Source organism: Phalangium opilio, unplaced genomic scaffold (genome assembly GCF_054372755.1).
Source record: "Phalangium opilio isolate 3A_F unplaced genomic scaffold, DU_Popi_V2 ptg000113l_1, whole genome shotgun sequence".
Lineage (NCBI taxonomy): Eukaryota > Metazoa > Arthropoda > Arachnida > Opiliones > Phalangiidae > Phalangium > Phalangium opilio.
Genome location: NW_028324209.1, coordinates 7752 through 30731, shown reverse-complemented (window position 1 = coordinate 30731; position 22980 = coordinate 7752). Strand labels below are relative to the sequence as shown.

General features: G+C 38.9%; 3 long non-coding RNA genes across 4 annotated transcripts; 2 read left to right on the top strand and 1 right to left on the bottom strand.

The window, feature by feature from the left end:
• Positions 1–868: 868 nt before the first annotated feature.
• Positions 869–3576, bottom strand: LOC149623074 (uncharacterized). The gene is made up of 2 exons (XR_016374695.1): positions 2518–3576; positions 869–2104 (listed from the first exon to the last, which is right to left on the bottom strand). It is a non-coding gene; the product is annotated as an uncharacterized LOC149623074 (long non-coding RNA).
• A 239-nt stretch (positions 3577–3815) lies between these two features.
• On the top strand, positions 3816–6433 carry LOC149623073 (uncharacterized). The gene is made up of 4 exons (XR_016374693.1): positions 3816–3965; positions 5553–5624; positions 5699–6073; positions 6137–6433. It is a non-coding gene; the product is annotated as an uncharacterized LOC149623073 (long non-coding RNA).
• Positions 6434–7730: 1297 nt separating this feature from the next.
• Positions 7731–11527, top strand: LOC149623072 (uncharacterized). 2 transcript variants are annotated; one of them, XR_016374683.1, is made up of 6 exons: positions 7731–8030; positions 8467–8679; positions 9747–9804; positions 9876–9923; positions 10098–10311; positions 11403–11527. It is a non-coding gene; the product is annotated as an uncharacterized LOC149623072 (long non-coding RNA). The 2 variants fall into 2 exon arrangements; XR_016374684.1 differs by having other exon boundaries at positions 11014–11527.
• The last annotated feature ends 11453 nt before the right edge of the window (positions 11528–22980 follow it).

Here is a 22980-nt window from a genome sequence, read left to right as displayed (position 1 = left end):
TATCACTTGTCCACATGACCAAAACCCGCCTGGAATGGAACCCCACGAAAAAATAATTTTCATTTTATATTTTTAATAACTTCACAATGCTTCGTGATAGAACCTCGCTGATTTCACCGTTGAATAGCCCTTGCTTTACTGCGCAAGGCTGCTAAATTGTGTTCGGAAAAAATTAATAGAACAGAAGTTATGGCACCTTAAGTAAAAGGGTCCAGAAATGAAAGAATTTTTTTAAAAAATAGTGGGTTTTTGAAAAATTGGCATTATTCAAAAAGTTCTCAATATTTTAAGCTAAAAACTTGGAACCCTTAGTTTCTTAATGGTATCTAATGGTGTACCAAATTTGAAAAAAATCGATTGACCCATGGTGACATCACTGGTCGAAATCGCATGGAATGCCCCTATCTGTAGTTTAGTGGTTATTACATCCGCCTCACTCCCGGAAGGCCACAGGTTCGAAACCGCGAAGTTTTTTTTTTTTTTTTTCGCTTGGGATATGTAAAGACCTTTATAATTATCCGAACATTTGTGTCAAGGTCACATTATTTACATCCCCGTATCTCTGGTAGAACCAGAGTTCCGAGCCTCCAAAATTTAGTTTAATGCATTTCCTATGGAGGGGTTTGTTTCTTTACGTTCTGCTTAATTACTTGGCCCCTGTTTGTCGTAGCCCTATGTTCTTAGTACGGTTGGATGGGGGACAAATTGGACTATAACATACTCAAAGGACATCCCCGTATCTCAAGTAGAACCTGAGTACGAGCCTCTAAAGTTGGGTGTGGCGCTATTCTTATGGCATGTTTAACTCTATTTGCTTTTGATAAACCTGCACCCATACAATCAGCGTCACGGAAAAACGGGATGGAAATGAATGAATGAATAGCTTGTTTATTGCGCATAAAAAGAACCGTAGTGGTTCACGAGAAAATACACATTTACATAAATATTATGTACAACCGATTAATAATTTATACATAACTAGAGATTTATATAGGGAAAGTAAGAGATAGAAATATAATATATCAGAAGTATATAATACTTCTCTTCGAGAGAAGTGTACAAGCACAAAGCGCGGTAAGTGTAACGTCACTCTTCCCAACATCCCTCAACATTTAGAGCAAGGTTACTAAACCGAATCACATACGCGATAAATAGTTCCCTCATCATTACTCTATTAGCGCTTAAATATTTGGCAAAACGCGCTTGTGAATTTTGTCCCACGTCAAGACGAGGTTTGTGGGTTGATTGCTGGGGATTTAGTGCCAAACAACTATATAATTCACTTAACAGTGCGATGCCCGTTTGTAGTTTGATGAGCGGGAAAGCAAACTTAAAGGGTGAGCCTGGGAAGAATGACGTTACATAACTAAAGCATTAAGAGGATACAGAGTGTCATCCTTCTACTATTATCCCCTTCTGAATATATTTATAAACTTAGTATAATATTACGTCACGTATGACTACATCCATAGAAAGAGAGCGAGAGAGAGGGAAAATTAAAAACGGAAAACAAAATATAATCAGTATTAAACACGCGACAATTTAAAATTAATACCAATTATTTATATCGCATTTAGCTGAAGGCCGCTTATAATTTTCTATTCCCTCCAGCATAAGTAACGTAATAACCATAAGTATGACAATTAGCCAAAACTAACTATAAACCTATTTTCGGACCTTTTACGTCATCATAAGTTCGCGCCCAGCACAGAGACCCCTAGCGGTGGAAAATGAAGCGACTTCCGTCCCATATCGGAAATCCGATTTAAAGAGACGATATTGAGATTTGAGTCAACGGTTCTCAGCCTTGGTTATTATTTGATTGATTTGTATTGACTTTTTACCGACTTTAGCGCGACCACATTTCGAAATTGCACTGGGTAGGTTTAGTTACCAAATATTTAGACTTCAATTGGCTTATCATTTTTGTGCTGAAATATCCGACTTATGGCAGTCTCAAAGTCAAACACGCGAACACCACAACCGCGCGAGCTTGTAATATTGATAATGTTTCATACAAAATCCAGGTTCAGCTTGCATTTCTTTAGCGTCTACTGACATTTCAGATGACAGCGGGCAATCAGATGAGAAATCATTTCCGTCACTAATAAATATATCAATAGCAACGTTTCTGTCGTTTAATTTTCCTAATATTTTGGCAAATACTTAATTAGGTAGCTAATTATTATGATTAAATTAAGTATTTACGCAGTTTTAAGTCACTAAAAATGGCCTACTTCAGTTTGAGACTTTCTTTACGTATATTTTCGATTAAAAGCTAATAAATATTTATTTCATGGTTCGAATTAAGTTAAATAATAAGTTTTTGAGTCGTCAAACCAAGATTTTGAAATAGAAACTTCAATTTCCACGTGTTAATGTTATTGTTATGGTCCGGATATAGACTAATGGCACCCCGTGTTATTTCCCCATAGAGCCTAATACAGTCGAAGCCAGAGGGCTGCCATTACCCTTTGGTCCGGTTGCCGGTTATTATGGGAAAAGGCCAAGGCTTACCTTAATAAATGTTTGTACTTTTTCTTTTTCGACCATTTCTTCCGGATCTTCTCACTTATCGAAAGTTTTACGTTTAGCGCTATCTTGGAACGTACTAATTATCCTTGATTAAACTTAAATACGTCATTTATAGGCCGTAGGAAACGTTCAATTTCGACCAAGATGGCAAGAAAGTTTGAAACTAATAGCGTTTTCCTTTGGGCATAGCCCACTCGATCCGCGCTCCCGGCCGCGCGTGATCGAGTGGGCTATGCTTTGGGGCGGCTTTGGGTCCTCGCGGAGCAGGCTGGGAAATAGCACACTTCCTCTGGTCCAAAACCAGTTTATTAATTGCTTGGACTAGTTTTTTAATTCAAGAAGTGGGGGTTACTGGTCCTCGGGACCAGTTTATTAATTGCAAATCTATTGGAGAGCAAAGGCTGGGACCAGTCTGGAGAACAGTAAATGATTTCAGACACTAGGGGGTCACTGGTCCAAAGGACTAGTTTAAAAAATAGCCTTATTTCCCAGCCTGTCGCGGAGCGCTCCCAAGGAGCAATAAAATTGGTAGTAGTAGTTTCCAACTTCGTTAAACACTGGAAGGAAATGAGGTTTACTTGGGAGGTGACGGAAGGGGTGTGGGGGTCAAGCCACCTCCGGCGGAGTGCGGACACGGGCCAGTCGGCACCTATAGGGTAGGACTAGGATCGCCGACATGTGTCGTATTCCCTCAAACTTTGCCGCCCAGAAGCGTGGCTTACAGGGGTGCGCCACACTCCCGGCCAACTTGAACTTAGTTTTATAATATAAAAACTATTTTCCTCTCGATATAAATTCTTACTAATTTGACAAAGACTTTTTTATAAAAAAAAAAACCACATCCCCTCGTTTCCACTCCAGCACCTTAGAGTATACTTTATCTATGCCCTATTCTCATTGGTTAACATATTCGTGTGGCTCGTGCCTCCAGAGAGAATTTAGAAGGGGAGTGGAAGACTCTATTAAACGTGATGAAGCCCAAACAAGTTGTCGCGTTGAGCTTTTTGGGGTAGGCGAGTTTCCGGTCACATGTTCTAAAATCTCTCTGTTACAAACGCTGGCGATCTTTAAACGGAAGCTCCGGCTACACCTGAACTAACTACAAAATTCTGGCTATCTGGCACCAAGCCCTAGCCTAGTCCCGGACCCAGAGCAAAATAAAAAAAAAAAAAAACCGGAAATCGACCTGCCTAGCCCTAGATAACGTTTAGCAGACGACGTTGCGCTAGATTCCAAACCACCCCTTCCACTCCCCTTCTAAATTCTCTTTGGTGCCTCCAGATTTTTAGCTATAAAAAGACGTTGTGGACGGTTGGTATTCACAGTGTCGTTCGGATTCGGTTTTATCGCTTTTATTGTTTTTATCGCTTTTATTATTTTAATTTATAAATTTTAAAGTTCAGTTTTAATTGCGATGAACGGGGCATGAGGTAAGTAAAGATTAAAGTTAGCGAAAAAGCAAAAAGCTGCGGTTATGGCAGTAAAAACTTATAATTATTAGCCATATTGTTTAATGTGTTATATTATCCACTTGTCACTCCTCCCACTAGTCCTGGAAATTCTTTCATTAATTAATTACCTTCAAGCCCTTTGTTAGTTTAAATCTTAAATTAGTTAAGACTATTCCTAAATTTAATTAATTGCCTTCAAGCCCTTTGTTCGTTTAAATCTTAAATTAGTTTAAGACTATTCCTAAATTTAATTAATTACCTTCAAGCCCTTTGTTCGTTTAAATCTTAAATTAGTTTAAGACTATTCCTAAATTTAATTAATAGAGCTATCTCAGAAGGCTTAGTGTGACGTCACCCATGCTATTTGCCCATAGAACTAAAGCGGTACCAAACATGGCCGCCAACTGCCAAAGCTAAACGGTGACGTTTTACCTAGGCACTGACGTCATAACTGAGATAGCTCTATTGCCTTCAAGCCCTTTGTTCGTTTAAATCTTAAATTAGTTTAAGACTATTCCTAAATTTAATTAATTGCCTTCAAGCCCTTTGTTCGTTTAAATCTTAAATTAGTTTAAGACTATTCCTAAATTTAATTAATTGCCTTCAAGCCCTTTGTTCGTTTAAATCTTAAATTAGTTTAAGACTATTCCTAAATTTAATTAATTACCTTCAAGCCCTTTGTTCGTTTAAATCTTAAATTAGTTTAAGACTATTCCTAAATTTAATTAATTACCTTCAAGCCCTTTGTTCGTTTAAATCTTAAATTAGTTTAAGACTATTCCTAAATTTAATTAATTGCCTTCAAGCCCTTTGTTCGTTTAAATCTTAAATTAGTTAAGACTATTCCTAAATTTAATTAATTGCCTTCAAGCCCTTTGTTCGTTTAAATCTTAAATTAGTTTAAGACTATTCCTAAATTTAATTAATTGCCTTCAAGCCCTTTGTTCGTTTAAATCTTAAATTAGTTTACTACTATCGAATTATTCGATTGAATACCGAACCAAATAATTCGATAAGCCCATTTTCACTATTCGATTCGAATATCGAATACCGAACCGACTATTCGGTTAAAGTTCGACTACCATAAATTTAGGTCCTTGGCACTAGAGAGACTCACCTTATTTTAAAAAATCTCATCCCAATTTTATTTGCCTCCTATCAAAAACTACCAGCAAGTGCGTAGGAAAATTTTAAGGAATACTTGACCACCAATGAGGAGAGGTATTTTGAAATTTAGGAGCTTCTAAATGTTCTTCTCCTTGCTTTGTATTGACTATTAGCGAATATTAGGGTTACAACCCGATTAACCGCGAATAGTTGGCCTAGTATTCGCGAATATTAGGATTAAATATTCGCGGTTACTAGGCTTAACTATTCGCGATTAATCTGGAAGGAAAAAAAATTACCAAGGCCCAACTATTCGGTATTTGATAAGGAAAATTTTTTGGTATTCGATAACCGGTTCGATACCCGAAAAGTGGTATTCGCACACCCCTAAATACGCGACCAACAACAAAATAGATGTGTAGGCCTATTTATTTTTAACAACTGACTTCTTTTTATTAGGTCAGGAAAGGGGCCAAGGTTGAGCGCAACCTCAGAAACATCACGCTGGACAAGATTGAAAGACGGTTTGGAGTAAGAATATTGTGCGAAGTGACCTACCTAATTAATTAAATACTTATGCTTTCTTAATTCTTCCTTCATTATAGGCGGACTCTTTCCGGAATCAAATTCCGTCTGTATATGATGAACAAGGAGTGGCCGGATTGTGCCTCTACAACTTAGCCATCACTGATGACTATTGTCAATTGGCAATGGACCATAATGCGAAACCCCCGTCGCTATTTTTAATTTTTTTAATTAATTTTTAATTAATTTTAAATTTTTTAATTAATTTTAAATTTTTTAATTAATTTTTAAATTAATTTTTAATTAATTTTTAAATTAATTTTTAATTAATTTTAAATTTTTAAATTAATTTTTAATTAATTTTAATTTTTTAAATAAATTTTTTAAATTTTTAAATTAATTTTTAATTAATTTTAAAAAAAATGATGCGACGGTTAACATATCTGCCTTCAAAAGTAAATTTTAAATTTTCTACTCCTCATTAAATTAATTATTTACCTAATCATCATTAATTACAGATAAATTTCTTAAAATCTGCCAAGAAAGACCACCCATCGACCTTACGTTCGAAAACTTTGATTTTGTTAATTAAATTTTAATTTTTTAAATTTTTAAATTAATTTTTAATTAATTTTAAAACTTATGGGACTTTATTTATTCTTATTGTTTAATATTAATTTTTATTAATAACTAATTTGTTTGTACAACTTTTTTCTTATTGTTTAATATTAATATTAATTATGGTTCACTTTGAACTCAGTTTTTGCAAAATATATTTCCTAAAATATTTGCCATAATAAAATGTTTTTATCGAATCCAGTTTGTGTCTGATTATTTTTCGTTAGTCATTATTTTGGAAACCCTTTAAATTCTACGTTTCAATGTCGCGCTCAAAAGTCAGGTGAAAGTACCACGTGATCGAGTAGCTCTGTCGTCCGCTACATCGTAGGCTACATGGGTAACACCTCCGCCCTCGATTTAGCAGAACAGAATCCCAACAGAATGAGGAGAATAAAAAAGGTTAAGCGAAAATTCTTCTGGATCCTAAGGACATCCCCGTATCTCTAGTAGACACAGAGTTATGGGCCAGCAAAGTATAGTCTAATGCATTTCCTATGGAGGGGTTTGTTTCTTTACGTTTTGCTTAATTACTTGGCCCCTGTTTGTCGTAGCCCAAAGTTTTTAGTATGGTTAGATGGGGGGCAAATTGGGCTATAACATACTCAAAGGACATCCCCGTATCTCCAGTAAAAAAAGAGTTACGAGGCTGCAAAGTTTATTTTCAAAAATCAAAAGTAACCTCCTAACAATAAGTGAGACAAAAAATAAGTTGACGACGATATTGAGGTAGCCTCAAGTTTAAAGTATCCTTGTATGGGGAGCAAAGAGTACTATAACATATCCAAAGGAGATCCCCGTATCTCTAATAGAACGAGAGTTATGAGCCTACAAAGTTCAGTGCTAAAATCATAAGTAACATAGCAAATATAAGTGAGACGATACCATACGTTGACGAACATTTTGCTTAATATCTCGGCCCCTGTTTGTCGTAGCCTTATGTTCTTGGTATGGTTGGATGGGGGACAAATTGGACTATAACATACTCAAAGGACATCCCCGTATCTGTAGTAGAAACAGAGTTACGAGCCAGCAAAGTATAGTCTAAAGCACTTCCTATGGAGGGGTTTGTTTCTTTACGTTTTGCTCAATTACTCGGTCCCTGTTTACTCGATCCCCAAGTTTTTACAATGGTTGGATGGGGGGTAAATATGTCTATAACATACTCAAAGGACATCGTCGTAGCACTAGCAGAACATGAGTTACGAACACCCAAAATCGGGTCTAACGCATTTCCTATGGAGGGGTTTGTTTCTTTACGTTTTGCTTAATTACTCGGCCCCTGTTTGTCGGAGCCCAAAGTTTTTAGTATGGTTAGATGGGGGACAAAGTGGGCTATAACATACTCAAAGGACATCCCCGTATCTCTAGTAGAAACAGAGTTACGAGGCTGCAAAGTTGGGTCTAAAATGCAATTCCTATGGAGGGGTTATTTGTTCACGTTTTGCTTAATCACTCGGCCTGTATTTTCGATCAAAAATAAGCCCATATCGTCTCACTTATTTTTATTATGTTACTTATGAATTTTGCTCTAAACTTTCGAGGCCTATAACTCTGGTTCTATTATAGATACGGGGATGTCCTTTGAGTATGTTATAGTCCTATTTGTCCCCTTTCCAACGATACTAAAAACTTAGGAATAGGACAAACAGGGGCCGAGTGATTAAGGAAAACGTAAACAAACTTAACTCCCTCCGTAGGAAAAGCCAAGAACGACAAGGACGCCTTAGCGGCCGACAAAGAAAAGTCTCTGACCAATAAGGAGAAACTTAAACCGTCCGCCGTTACGCCGAGGTAAATATATTGAACCAGAAGTATATAATACTTCTCTTCGAGAGAAGTGTACCACCACAAAGCGGGGTAAGTGTAACGTCACTCTTCCCAACATCATTTTACATTTAGAGCAAGGTTACTAAACCGAATCACATACGCGATAAATAGTTCCCTCATCATTTCTCTATTAGCTCTTAACTATTTGGCAAGACGCACTTGTGGATTTTTGTTTCACCCCAAGACTAGGTTAGGGAGTTGTTTGCTGAGGATTTAGTACCATACGGTTATAGAATTCACCTTACGGTGCGATGGCCATTTGTAGTTTGTTGAGCGGGAGAGCAAACAAAAAGGGTGAGCCTGGGAAGAATGACGTTACATAACTAATGCATTAAGATGATACAGAGTGGCATCCTTCTTCTATTATCCCCTTCTGATTGAACTTATTTCGACGACTTAGACTTACTTACCTTCTTGGGTGTTGGAGGAACACCAAGACGGACGCAAAGACGAAACCGTACTCCCTTCGTGCCTCGTACTGCTAACAAACCAAAGCCAACCCTTCCGTCTTTCATCAAGAAGCCAGTTGACCCTGGTAACATTACCACCCCTAGGGCGCCACTTTCTCGGCTACCACCGCCACCATTAGAGCCACCACGTCTCGTCCTTCAAGGTATAACCCGCAACCCTCCCTGCCTTAGGCTAGAAAGCTGCGTGTCCTTGTTAATCCTATGGAGCGAGTGTGTATTAACATTTTGCTTAATATCTCGGCCCCTGTTTGTCGTAGGACTAAGTTCTTAGTATGGTTGGAAAGGGGACAAATTGGACTATAACATACTCAAAGGACATCCCCCCATATCTAGTACAAACAGAGTTATGAGCCTCCAAAGTTGGGTGTGACGCAAATCCTGTGGAGGGGACGAACATTTTCCCTAATTTCTCGGCCCCTGATTGGTGGAACCCTATGTTTTTAGTATCCTTGGAAAGGAAACAAATAGGACTACGACATACTCAAAGGATATCCCCGTATCTCTAGTAGAAACAGAGTTAAAAGCCTTTAAAGTTGGGTCTAATGTTAATCCTATGGAGGGGGGTTTGTTTACGTTTTGCTTAATATCTCGGCCCCTGTTTGTCGTAGTCCTATGTTTTTAGTATGGTTGGATGGGGGACAAATAGGACTATGACATACTCAAAGGACATCCGGGTATCTATAATAGAACCAGAGTTAATGGGTGTTGTGTAAAATAAGTCCGTGTTAATCCTATGGAGCGAATGTTTAAAACCATTTTGCTTAATTACTCGGCCCCTGTTTGTCCTATTCCTAAGTTTTAAGTATCGTTGGATGGGGGATAAATAGGACTATGACATACCCAAAGGACATCCGAGTATCTCTAATAGAACCTGAGTTATAAGCCTCCAAAGTTGGGTGTGACGCAAATCCTGTGGAGGGGACGCACATTTTGCTTAATTACTCGGCCCCTGTTAGTCCTATTCCTAAGTTTTTAGTATCCTTGGAAAGGGGACAATTAGGACTATGACATATCCTAAGGACATCCGGGTATCTATAATAGAACCAGAGTTAATGGGTGTTTTGTAAAATAAGTCCGCGTTAATTCAATGGAGCGAATGTTTAAGATCATTTTGCTTAATTCCTCGGCCCCTCATTGGTGTAATTATTTAAAATAGTTTAATTTAATTTGTACTCCAATTAATTGCCTTTTTTTCCTTTTATTTTTCAAGAAATTTGAGGAAGTAACGAAGTATTGCTTTCAAGTAACGAAGCTCTAGGGCCTGGAGAGTAAGTTTTAATTTCAAACCTAATTTAAAGTTATTAAGATATGGTTTTAATTTGTTTTTGTCCTTTTAAAGAATGCTCGAGAGTCCAGTGGAACCTTTGTATGAAAATGCAACAGTTCGGCAAGTATTTCTTATTTATTTACATTGTTTTAAAGTTTTCGGGCCAAGGCTTAATGATTTAGACCCAAAAACACCTTTGCGGACCTTTGCGGTCTTTTGCGGACCCCTGTTATTAAAATTAATTAATAATTAATTCTAATCGTAATTTATCATTTTCCCGAAAACCTCGTGCAGAACCTTGAACATTTTTTGACTGATCAACCGGGTCTTTTGGGGCCCAAAGCTTTGTTGGTTTTCATGGGACTCGCTCTAGCCAGAGACGAGATCCATTGGCTACTGAGACATTCGGAAAATTTGCCGCCCCGCCAAGCCAAAGGACGCAGTCAAGTCGAAGACTTGGTTGATCGGTAGCTGCCTGAGCTTCTGTTCCACATTGAAGAACTCAGAGGTAATAAATACCCCTTCGTAAACCAGACCTTGTTCAGGGTTCAAACAAACCTCAGGGAAAATTCAGCGAAATTTGCGTCAAACAGGGGCCGAGTAATTGTGCAAAATATTCGCAGACATACTCCTCTCCATTGGATTAACATTATACTATACTTTGGAGGTTCGTAACTCTGATTGTACTAGAGATACGGGGATGTCCTTTGTCCCCCATCCTATTTGTCCCCCATCCAACCATACTAAAAACGTAGGGCTACGACAATCAGGGGCCGAGTAATTAAGCGAAATGTTCAAAAATATGCTATAGAAATAGCGTCACACCCAACTTTAGAGTCTCGTAACTCTGGTTCTACTAGAGATACGAGGATGTCCTTTGCGTAAGTTATAGTCCAATTTGTCCCCCATCTAACCATACTAAAACCTTAGGGCTACGACAAACAGGGGCCGAGTAATTAAGCGAAATGTTCAAAAACATGCTGTAGGGAAAGCGTCACACCCAACTTTCGAGGCCTATAACTCTGGTTCAATTAGAGATACGGGGATGTCCTTTGCGTATGTTATAGTCCAATTTGTCCCCCATCCAACCATACTAGAAACTTAGGAATAGGACTAACAGGGGCCGAGTAATTGAGCAAAATGTTTGTCCCCTCCACAGGATTTGCGTCACACCCAACTTTCAAGGCTTATAACTCTGGTTCTATTATAGATACCCGGATGTCCTTTGAGTATGTCATAGTCCAATTTGTCCCCTTTCCAACGATACTTAAAACGTAGGGCTACGAAAAACAGGGGCCGAGATATTAAGGAAAATGATCGTCCCATCCAAAGGATTTCCGTCACACCCAACTTTGGAGGCTCATAACTCTGTTTCTACTAGAGATACGGGGATGTCCTTTGAGTATGTTATAGTCCAATTTGTCCCCCATCTAACCATACTAAAAACGTAGGGCTGCGTCAAACAGGGGCCGAGTAATTAAGGAAAACATAAACAAACACACCACCCTTCATATGTAACTTTTAAGAGGATACAGCGAGTGTCATCCTTCTTCTATTATTATGCCCTTCTGATAATATAAATTTTCTCATTATTTTCAGTTTGTGGACTCAACACTCGGAAGTTACGCGTTCATAAAAATATTCTTATTATTTTCATGATTTTTAATCTTTTTAATGAAATCTAATGTATCAATTTGAAAATAAAAATCAATATTTATGCCTGATCGAAATTTATTTGCACTCGTAAGCTAGCTCGAGCTGAGAGATCTCCAGGGTTAGGCTTAAACGAAGTTTGCTTTGGTCTTTACGGAAGTTCATACGTTCTATAAGTTAGTGACGTAGCGCCGGAAACGTCATAGATTCGAGAGGTCAAAGGCTGAATACACGGAGAAGATGGACTGATAAACCGTCCGTGGAGTGTAGTCTGCTCGTGGTTCTGCTAGAAGTACCTCTCAGTAACTGTCTCTATGGTGAGGGGCTGTCAAAGGCTTAATACACGGACTAAACAGGAGAAGATGGACTGCAAAACCGTCCGTGGAGTGTAGTCTGCTCGTGGTTCTGCTAGAAGTACCTCTCAGTAACAGGCTGGGAAATAGCACACTTCCTCTGGTCCAAAACCAGTTTATTAATTGCTTAGACTAGTTTTTTAATTCAAGAAGTGGGGGTTACTGGTCCTCGGGACCAGTTTATTAATTGCAAATCTATTGGAGAGCAAAGGCTGGGACCAGTCTGGAGACCAGTAAATGATTTCAGACACTAGGGGGTCACTGGTCCAAAGGACTAGTTTAAAAAATATCCTTATTTCCCAGCCTGCTCAGTAACTGTCTCTATGGTGAGGGGCTGTCAAAGGCTTAATACACGGACTAAACAGGAGAAGATGGACTGATAAACCGTCCGTTGAGTGTAGTCTGCTCGTGGTTCTGCTAGAAGTACCTCTCAGTAACTGTCTCTATGGTGAGGGGCAGGCTGGGAAATAGCACACTTCCTCTGGTCCAAAACCAGTTTATTAATTGCTTGGACTAGTTTTTTAATTCAAGAAGTGGGGGTTACTGGTCCTCGGGACCAGTTTATTAATTGCAAATCTATTGGAGAACAAAGGCTGGGACCAGTCCAGAGACCAGTTAATTATTTCGGGGAATAGAGGGGTCACTGGTCCCAAGGACTAGTTTAAAAAATATCCTTATTTCCCAGCCTGGTGAGGGGATGTCAAAGGCTTAATACACGGACTAAACAGGAGAAGATGGACTGCAAAACCGTCCGTGGAGTAGTATCTTTTGATGGAAAAGGTATCTTTTGCTAGAAAAGGTATATTTTCTATCAAAAGATACCTTTTCTAGCAAAAGATACCTTTTTCGCTTAGCTTAGCTTCGCTTAGATTCGCTTAACTTCGCTTAGCTTAGATTCGCTTAGATTCGCTTAGCTTCGCTTAGCTTAGATTCGCTTAGCTTCGCTTAGATTCGCTTAGCTTCGTTTAGCTTCGTTTAGCTTAGCTTCGTTTAGCTTCGTTTAGCTTCGTTTAGCTTAGCTTCGTTTAGCTTCGTTTAGCTTCGTTTAGCTTCGTTTAGCTTAGCTTCGTTTAGCTTCGTTTAGCTTCGTTTAGCTTAGCTTCGTTTAGCTTAGCTTCGTTTAGCTTCATTTAGCTTCGTTTAGCTTCGTTTAGCTTAGCTTAGCTTCGTTTAGCTTCGTTTAGCTTCGTTTAGTTTCGTTTAGCTTCGTTTAGCTTAGCTTAGCTTCGTTTAGCTTCGTTTAGCTTAGCTTCGTTTAGCTTCGTTTAGCTTAGCTTCGTTTAGCTTCGTTTAGCTTCGTTTAGCTTAGCTTAGTTTCGTTTAGCTTCGTTTAGCTTCGCTTAGCTTCGTTTAGCTTCGTTTAGCTTAGCTTAGCTTCGTTTAGCTTCGTTTAGCTTCGTTTAACTTCGTTTAGCTTCGCTTAGCTTCGTTTAGCTTCGTTTAGCTTCGTTTAGCTTAGCTTCGTTTAGCTTCGTTTAGCTTCGCTTAGCTTCGTTTAGCTTAGCTTCGTTTAGCTTCGTTTAGCTTAGCTTCGTTTAGCTTAGCTTCGTTTAGCTTCATTTAGCTTCGTTTAGCTTCGTTTAGCTTAGCTTAGCTTAGCTTAGCTTCGTTTAGCTTCGTTTAGTTTCGTTTAGCTTCGTTTAGCTTAACTTAGCTTCGTTTAGCTTCGTTTAGCTTAGCTTCGTTTAGCTTCGTTTAGCTTCGTTTAGCTTAGCTTCGTTTAGCTTCGATTAGCTTCGTTTAGCTTAGCTTAGCTTCGTTTAGCTTCGTTTAGCTTAGCTTAGCTTCGTTCAGCTTAGCTTAGCTTAGCTTAGCTTCGTTTAGCTTCGTTTAGCTTCGTTTAGTTTCGTTTAGCTTCGTTTAGCTTAGCTTAGCTTCGTTTAGCTTCGTTTAGCTTAGCTTAGCTTCGTTTAGCTTCATTTAGCTTCGTTTAGCTTCGTTTAGCTTAGCTTAGCTTCGTTTAGCTTCGTTTAGCTTCGTTTAGTTTCGTTTAGCTTCGTTTAGCTTAGCTTAGCTTCGTTTAGCTTCGTTTAGCTTAGCTTCGTTTAGCTTCGTTTAGCTTCGTTTAGCTTCGTTTAGCTTCGCTTAGCTTCGTTTAGCTTCGTTTAGCTTAGCTTAGCTTCGTTTAGCTTCGTTTAGCTTCGTTTAACTTCGTTTAGCTTCGCTTAGCTTCGTTTAGCTTCGTTTAGCTTAGCTTCGTTTAGCTTCGTTTAGCTTCGTTTAGCTTCGTTTAGCTTAGCTTCGTTTAGCTTCGTTTAGCTTAGCTTCGTTTAGCTTCGTTTAGCTTAGCTTCGTTTAGCTTCATTTAGCTTCGTTTAGCGTAGCTTAGCTTAGCTTAGCTTCGTTTAGCTTCGTTTAGTTTCGTTTAGCTTCGTTTAGCTTAACTTAGCTTCGTTTAGCTTCGTTTAGCTTCGTTTAGCTTAGCTTCGTTTAGCTTCGTTTAGCTTCGTTTAGCTTAGCTTAGCTTCGTTTAGCTTCGTTTAGCTTAGCTTAGCTTCGTTTAGCTTCGTTTAGCTTCGTTTAGCTTCGTTTAACTTCGTTTAGCTTCGCTTAGCTTCGTTTAGCTTCGCTTAGCTTCGTTTAGCTTCGTTTAGCTTCCTTTAGCTTCCTTTAGCTTCGTTTAGCTTCCTTTAGCTTCGTTTAGCTTCCTTTAGCTTCGTTTAGCTTCGTTTAGCTTCCTTTAGCTTCCTTTAGCTTCGTTTATCTTAGCTTCGTTTAGCTTCGTTTAACTTCGTTTAGCTTCGTTTAGCTTCGTTTAGCTTCGTTTAGCTTCGTTTAGCGTCGTTTAGCTTAGCTTCGTTTAGCTTCGTTTAGCTTAGCTTAGCTTCGTTTAGCTTCGTTTAGCTTCGTTTAGTTTCGTTTAGCTTCGTTTAGCTTAGCTTAGCTTCGTTTAGCTTCGTTTAGCTTAGCTTCGTTTAGCTTCGTTTAGCTTAGCTTCGTTTAGCTTCGTTTAGCTTCGTTTAGCTTAGCTTAGTTTCGTTTAGCTTCGTTTAGCTTCGCTTAGCTTCGTTTAGCTTCGTTTAGCTTAGCTTAGCTTCGTTTAGCTTCGTTTAGCTTCGTTTAACTTCGTTTAGCTTCGCTTAGCTTCGTTTAGCTTCGTTTAGCTTCGTTTAGCTTAGCTTCGTTTAGCTTCGTTTAGCTTCGCTTAGCTTCGTTTAGCTTAGCTTCGTTTAGCTTCGTTTAGCTTAGCTTCGTTTAGCTTAGCTTCGTTTAGCTTCATTTAGCTTCGTTTAGCTTCGTTTAGCTTAGCTTAGCTTAGCTTAGCTTCGTTTAGCTTCGTTTAGTTTCGTTTAGCTTCGTTTAGCTTAACTTAGCTTCGTTTAGCTTCGTTTAGCTTAGCTTCGTTTAGCTTCGTTTAGCTTCGTTTAGCTTAGCTTCGTTTAGCTTCGATTAGCTTCGTTTAGCTTAGCTTAGCTTCGTTTAGCTTCGTTTAGCTTAGCTTAGCTTCGTTCAGCTTAGCTTAGCTTAGCTTAGCTTCGTTTAGCTTCGTTTAGCTTCGTTTAGTTTCGTTTAGCTTCGTTTAGCTTAGCTTAGCTTCGTTTAGCTTCGTTTAGCTTAGCTTAGCTTCGTTTAGCTTCATTTAGCTTCGTTTAGCTTCGTTTAGCTTAGCTTAGCTTCGTTTAGCTTCGTTTAGCTTCGTTTAGTTTCGTTTAGCTTCGTTTAGCTTAGCTTAGCTTCGTTTAGCTTCGTTTAGCTTAGCTTCGTTTAGCTTCGTTTAGCTTCGTTTAGCTTCGTTTAGCTTCGCTTAGCTTCGTTTAGCTTCGTTTAGCTTAGCTTAGCTTCGTTTAGCTTCGTTTAGCTTCGTTTAACTTCGTTTAGCTTCGCTTAGCTTCGTTTAGCTTCGTTTAGCTTAGCTTCGTTTAGCTTCGTTTAGCTTCGTTTAGCTTCGTTTAGCTTAGCTTCGTTTAGCTTCGTTTAGCTTAGCTTCGTTTAGCTTCGTTTAGCTTAGCTTCGTTTAGCTTCATTTAGCTTCGTTTAGCGTAGCTTAGCTTAGCTTAGCTTCGTTTAGCTTCGTTTAGTTTCGTTTAGCTTCGTTTAGCTTAACTTAGCTTCGTTTAGCTTCGTTTAGCTTCGTTTAGCTTAGCTTCGTTTAGCTTCGTTTAGCTTCGTTTAGCTTAGCTTAGCTTCGTTTAGCTTCGTTTAGCTTAGCTTAGCTTCGTTTAGCTTCGTTTAGCTTCGTTTAGCTTCGTTTAACTTCGTTTAGCTTCGCTTAGCTTCGTTTAGCTTCGCTTAGCTTCGTTTAGCTTCGTTTAGCTTCCTTTAGCTTCCTTTAGCTTCGTTTAGCTTCCTTTAGCTTCGTTTAGCTTCCTTTAGCTTCGTTTAGCTTCGTTTAGCTTCCTTTAGCTTCCTTTAGCTTCGTTTATCTTAGCTTCGTTTAGCTTCGTTTAACTTCGTTTAGCTTCGCTTAGCTTCGTTTAGCTTCGTTTAGCTTCGTTTAGCGTCGTTTAGCTTAGCTTCGTTTAGCTTCGTTTAGCTTCGTTTAGCGTCGTTTAGCTTAGCTTCGTTTAGCTTCGTTTAGCTTAGCTTCGTTTAGCTTCGTTTAGCTTCGCCTAGCTTCGTTTAGCTTCGTTTAGCTTCGTTTAGCTTCGCTTAGCTTCGTTTAGCTTCGCTTAGCTTCGTTTAGCTTCGTTTAGCTTAGCTTAGCTTCGTTTAGCTTCGTTTAGCTTCGTTTAACTTCGTTTAGCTTCGCTTAGCTTCGTTTAGCTTCGTTTAGCTTCGTTTAGCTTAGCTTCGTTTAGCTTCGTTTAGCTTAGCTTCGTTTAGCTTCATTTAGCTTCGTTTAGCTTAGCTTAGCTTCGTTTAGCTTCGTTTAGTTTCGTTTAGCTTCGTTTAGCTTAACTTAGCTTCGTTTAGCTTCGTTTAGCTTCGTTTAGCTTAGCTTCGTTTAGCTTCGTTTAGCTTCGTTTAGCTTCGTTTAGCTTAGCTTCGTTTAGCTTCGTTTAGCTTCGTTTAGCTTAGCTTAGCTTCGTTTAGCTTCGCTTAGCTTCGTTTAGCTTAGCTTAGCTTCGTTTAGCTTCGTTTAGCTTCGTTTAACTTCGTTTAGCTTCGTTTAGCTTCGTTTAGCTTCCTTTAGCTTCGTTTAGCTTCGTTTAGCTTCGTTTAGCTTCGTTTAGCTTCGTTTAGCTTCCTTTAGCTTCGTTTAGCTTCGTTTAGCTTCGTTTAGCTTCCTTTAGCTTCGTTTATCTTAGCTTCGTTTAGCTTCGTTTAGCTTCGTTTAACTTCGTTTAGCTTCGCTTAGCTTCGTTTAGCTTCGTTTAGCTTCGTTTAGCGTCGTTTAGCTTAGCTTCGTTTAGCTTCGTTTAGCTTCGTTTAGCTTCGTTTAGCGTCGTTTAGCTTAGCTTCGTTTAGCTTCGTTTAGCTTCGTTTAGCGTCGTTTAGCTTAGCTTCGTTTAGCTTAGCTTCGTTTAGCTTCGTTTAGCGTCGTTTAGCTTAGCTTCGTTTAGCTTCGTTTAGTTTCGTTTAGCTTCGTTTAGCTTCCTTTAGCTTCGTTTAGCTTGGTTTAGCTTCGTTTTTTTCGTTTAGCTTCGTTTAGCTTCGTTTAGCTTCCTTTAGCTTCGTTTAGCTTCGTTTTTTTTCGTTTAGCTTCGTTTAGCTTAGCTTCGTTTAGCTTCGTTTAGCTTAGCTTCGTTTAGCTTCGTTTAGCTTCGTTTAGAGTCGTTTAGCTTCGTTTAGCTTCGTTTAGCTTCGTTCAGAGTCGTTTAGCTTCGTTTAGCTTCGTTTAGAGTCGTTTAGCTTCGTTTAGAGTCGTTTAGCTTCGTTTGGCTTCGTTTAGCTTCGTTTAGCTTAGCTTAGCTTCGTTTAGCTTAGCTTAGATTCGTTTAGCTTCGTTTAGCTTCGCTTAGCTTCGTTTAGCTTAGCTTAGCTTCGTTTAGCTTCGTTTAGCTTCGTTTAGCTTAGCTTCGTTTAGCTTCGTTTAGCTTCGTTTAGCTTCGCTTAGCTTAGCTTAGCTAAGCTATGCTAAGCTAAGCTAAGCTATGCTAAGCTAAGCTAAGCTATGCTAAGCTAAGCTAAGCTATGCTAAGCTATGCTAAGCTAAGCTATGTAAAGCTAAGCTATGCTAAGCTAAGCTAAGCTATGCTAAGCTAAGCTATGTAAAGCTAAGCTATGCTAAGCTAAGCTAAGCTATGCTATGCTATGCTATGCTATGCTATGCTAAGCTATGCTATGCTATGCTAAGCTAAGCTAAGCTAAGCTAAGCTATGCTATGCTATGCTAAGCTATGCTATGCTATGCTAAGCTAAGCTAAGCTAAGCTAAGCTATGCTATGCTATGCTAAGCTAAGCTAAGCTAAGCTAAGCTATGCTATGCTATGATATGCTATGCTATGCTATGCTATGCTATGCTAAGCTAAGCTAAGCTAAGCTAAGCTATGCTATGCTATGCTAAGCTAAGCTAAGCTAAGCTAAGCTATGCTATGCTATGCTATGCTATGCTATGCTAAGCTAAGCTAAGCTAAGCTATGCTATGCTATGCTAAGCTAAGCTAAGCTAAGCTAAGCTATGCTAAGCTAAGCTATGCAAGCTATGCTAAGCTAAGCTATGCTATGCTAAGCTAAGCTAAGCTAAGCTATGCTATGCTAAGCTAAGCTAAGCTATGCTATGCTAAGCTAAGCTAAGCTATGCTAAGCTAAGCTAAGCTATGCTATGCTAAGCTATGCTATGCTCTGCTATGCTAAGCTAAGCTAAGCTATGCTATGCTATGCTAAGCTAAGCTAAGCTAAGCTATGCTAAGCTAAGCTAAGCTATGCTATGCTAAGCTATGCTATGCTCTGCTATGCTAAGCTAAGCTAAGCTATGCTATGCTATGCTAAGCTAAGCTAAGCTAAGCTATGCTAAGCTAAGCTAAGCTATGCTATGCTAAGCTATGCTATGCTCTGCTATGCTAAGCTAAGCTAAGCTAAGCTAAGCTAAGCTATGCTATGCTATGCTAAGCTAAGCTAAGCTAAGCTATGCTATGCTATGCTATGCTAAGCTAAGCTAAGCTATGCTAAGCTAAGCTATGCAAAGCTAAGCTATGCTAAGCTATGCTAAGCTATGCTAAGCTAAGCTAAGCTAAGCTATGCTATGCTAAGCTAAGCTATGCAAAGCTAAGCTATGCTAAGCTAAGCTAAGCTAAGCTATGCTAAGCTAAGCTAAGCTATGCTATGCTATGCTTGGGGTTTTTGTGGGTTTTATTGGTGTTTTTGTGGGTTTTATTGGATTTTTCTGGGTTTTGTTGGGGTTTTTGTGGGTTTATTGGGGTTTTTGTGGGTTTTATTGGGGATTTTGTGGGTTTTATTGGGGTTTTTGTGGGTTTTATTGGATTTTTCTGGGTTTTATTGGGGTTTTTTTGGATTTTATTGGGGTTTTTTTGGATTTTATTGGGGTTTTTTTGGGTTTTATTGGGTTTTTGTGGGTTTTATTGGGGTTTTTGTGGGTTTTATTGGATTTTTCTGGGTTTTATTGGGGTTTTTGTGGCTTTTATTGGATTTTTCCGGGTTTAATAAGGTTCTTTGTGGGTTTTATTGGATTTTTCTGGGTTTTATTGGGTTTTTCTGGGTTTAATAAGGTTTTTTGTGGGTTTTATTGGGTTTTTGTGGGTTGTATTGGATTTTTCTGGGTTTTATTGGGTTTTTCTGGGTTTAATAAGGTTTTTTGTGGGTTTTATTGGGTTTTTGTGGGTTTTATTGGATTTTTCTGGGTTTTATTGGGGTTTTGTGGGTTTTATTGGGTTTTTGTGGGTTTTATTGGGTTTTTCTGGGTTTAATTGGGTTTTTCTGGGTTTAATAAGGTTTTTTGTGGGTTTTATTGGGTTTTTGTGGGTTTTATTGGATTTTTCTGGGTTTTATTGGGTTTAGCTTCGTTTAGCTTCGTTTAGCGTCGTTTAGCTTAGCTTCGTTTAGCTTAGCTTCGTTTAGCTTCGTTTAGCGTCGTTTAGCTTAGCTTCGTTTAGCTTCGTTTAGTTTCGTTTAGCTTCGTTTAGCTTCCTTTAGCTTCGTTTAGCTTGGTTTAGCTTCGTTTTTTTCGTTTAGCTTCGTTTAGCTTCGTTTAGCTTCCTTTAGCTTCGTTTAGCTTCGTTTTTTTTCGTTTAGCTTCGTTTAGCTTAGCTTCGTTTAGCTTCGTTTAGCTTAGCTTCGTTTAGCTTCGTTTAGCTTCGTTTAGAGTCGTTTAGCTTCGTTTAGCTTCGTTTAGCTTCGTTCAGAGTCGTTTAGCTTCGTTTAGCTTCGTTTAGAGTCGTTTAGCTTCGTTTAGAGTCGTTTAGCTTCGTTTGGCTTCGTTTAGCTTCGTTTAGCTTAGCTTAGCTTCGTTTAGCTTAGCTTAGATTCGTTTAGCTTCGTTTAGCTTCGCTTAGCTTCGTTTAGCTTAGCTTAGCTTCGTTTAGCTTCGTTTAGCTTCGTTTAGCTTAGCTTCGTTTAGCTTCGTTTAGCTTCGTTTAGCTTCGCTTAGCTTAGCTTAGCTAAGCTATGCTAAGCTAAGCTAAGCTATGCTAAGCTAAGCTAAGCTATGCTAAGCTAAGCTAAGCTATGCTAAGCTATGCTAAGCTAAGCTATGTAAAGCTAAGCTATGCTAAGCTAAGCTAAGCTATGCTAAGCTATGCTAAGCTAAGCTATGTAAAGCTAAGCTATGCTAAGCTAAGCTAAGCTATGCTATGCTATGCTATGCTATGCTATGCTAAGCTATGCTATGCTATGCTAAGCTAAGCTAAGCTAAGCTAAGCTATGCTATGCTATGCTAAGCTATGCTATGCTATGCTAAGCTAAGCTAAGCTAAGCTAAGCTATGCTATGCTATGCTAAGCTAAGCTAAGCTAAGCTAAGCTATGCTATGCTATGATATGCTATGCTATGCTATGCTATGCTATGCTAAGCTAAGCTAAGCTAAGCTAAGCTATGCTATGCTATGCTAAGCTAAGCTAAGCTAAGCTAAGCTATGCTATGCTATGCTATGCTATGCTATGCTAAGCTAAGCTAAGCTAAGCTATGCTATGCTATGCTAAGCTAAGCTAAGCTAAGCTAAGCTATGCTAAGCTAAGCTATGCAAGCTATGCTAAGCTAAGCTATGCTATGCTAAGCTAAGCTAAGCTAAGCTATGCTATGCTAAGCTAAGCTAAGCTATGCTATGCTAAGCTAAGCTAAGCTATGCTAAGCTAAGCTAAGCTATGCTATGCTAAGCTATGCTATGCTCTGCTATGCTAAGCTAAGCTAAGCTATGCTATGCTATGCTAAGCTAAGCTAAGCTAAGCTATGCTAAGCTAAGCTAAGCTATGCTATGCTAAGCTATGCTATGCTCTGCTATGCTAAGCTAAGCTAAGCTATGCTATGCTATGCTAAGCTAAGCTAAGCTAAGCTATGCTAAGCTAAGCTAAGCTATGCTATGCTAAGCTATGCTATGCTCTGCTATGCTAAGCTAAGCTAAGCTAAGCTAAGCTAAGCTATGCTATGCTATGCTAAGCTAAGCTAAGCTAAGCTATGCTATGCTATGCTATGCTAAGCTAAGCTAAGCTATGCTAAGCTAAGCTATGCAAAGCTAAGCTATGCTAAGCTATGCTAAGCTATGCTAAGCTAAGCTAAGCTAAGCTATGCTATGCTAAGCTAAGCTATGCAAAGCTAAGCTATGCTAAGCTAAGCTAAGCTAAGCTATGCTAAGCTAAGCTAAGCTATGCTATGCTATGCTATGCTATGCTATGCTAAGCTATGCTATGCTATGCTAAGCTATGCTAAGCTATGCTATGCTATGCTAAGCTATGCTATGCTATGCTATGCTAAGCTATGCTAAGCTATGCTATGCTAAGCTATGCTATGCTATGCTATGCTAAGCTAAGCTATGCTATGCTATGCTATGCTATGCTATGCTAAGCTATGCTAAGCTAAGCTATGCTATGCTAAGCTATGCTATGCTATGCTATGCTATGCTAAGCTATGCTATGCTAAGCTATGCTATGCTATGCTATGCTATGCTAAGCTATGCTATGCTATGCTATGCTATGCTATGCTATGCTAAGCTATGCTAAGCTATGCTATGCTATGCTATGCTATGCTATGCTATGCTATGCTATGCTAAGCTATGCTAAGCTATGCTATGCTATGCTATGCTATGCTAAGCTATGCTATGCTATGCTATGCTATGCTATGCTATGCTATGCTAAGCTATGCTAAGCTATGCTATGCTATGCTATGCTATGCTATGCTATGCTATGCTATGCTATGCTATGCTATGCTATGCTAAGCTATGCTATGCTATGCTATGCTATGCTATGCTAAGCTATGCTATGCTATGCTAAGCTATGCTATGCTAAGCTATGCTATGCTAAGCTATGCTATGCTATGCTATGCTAAGCTATGCTATGCTAAGCTAAGCTAAGCTATGCTAAGCTAAGCTAAGCTATGCTATGCTAAGCTATGCTATGCTCTGCTATGCTAAGCTAAGCTAAGCTATGCTATGCTATGCTAAGCTAAGCTAAGCTAAGCTATGCTAAGCTAAGCTAAGCTATGCTATGCTAAGCTATGCTATGCTCTGCTATGCTAAGCTAAGCTAAGCTATGCTATGCTATGCTAAGCTAAGCTAAGCTAAGCTATGCTAAGCTAAGCTAAGCTATGCTATGCTAAGCTATGCTATGCTCTGCTATGCTAAGCTAAGCTAAGCTAAGCTAAGCTAAGCTATGCTATGCTATGCTAAGCTAAGCTAAGCTAAGCTATGCTATGCTATGCTATGCTAAGCTAAGCTAAGCTATGCTAAGCTAAGCTATGCAAAGCTAAGCTATGCTAAGCTATGCTAAGCTATGCTAAGCTAAGCTAAGCTAAGCTATGCTATGCTAAGCTAAGCTATGCAAAGCTAAGCTATGCTAAGCTAAGCTAAGCTAAGCTATGCTAAGCTAAGCTAAGCTATGCTATGCTATGCTATGCTATGCTATGCTAAGCTATGCTATGCTATGCTAAGCTATGCTAAGCTATGCTATGCTATGCTAAGCTATGCTATGCTATGCTATGCTAAGCTATGCTATGCTAAGCTATGCTATGCTATGCTATGCTAAGCTAAGCTATGCTATGCTATGCTATGCTATGCTATGCTAAGCTATGCTAAGCTAAGCTATGCTATGCTAAGCTATGCTATGCTATGCTATGCTATGCTAAGCTATGCTATGCTAAGCTATGCTATGCTATGCTATGCTATGCTAAGCTATGCTATGCTATGC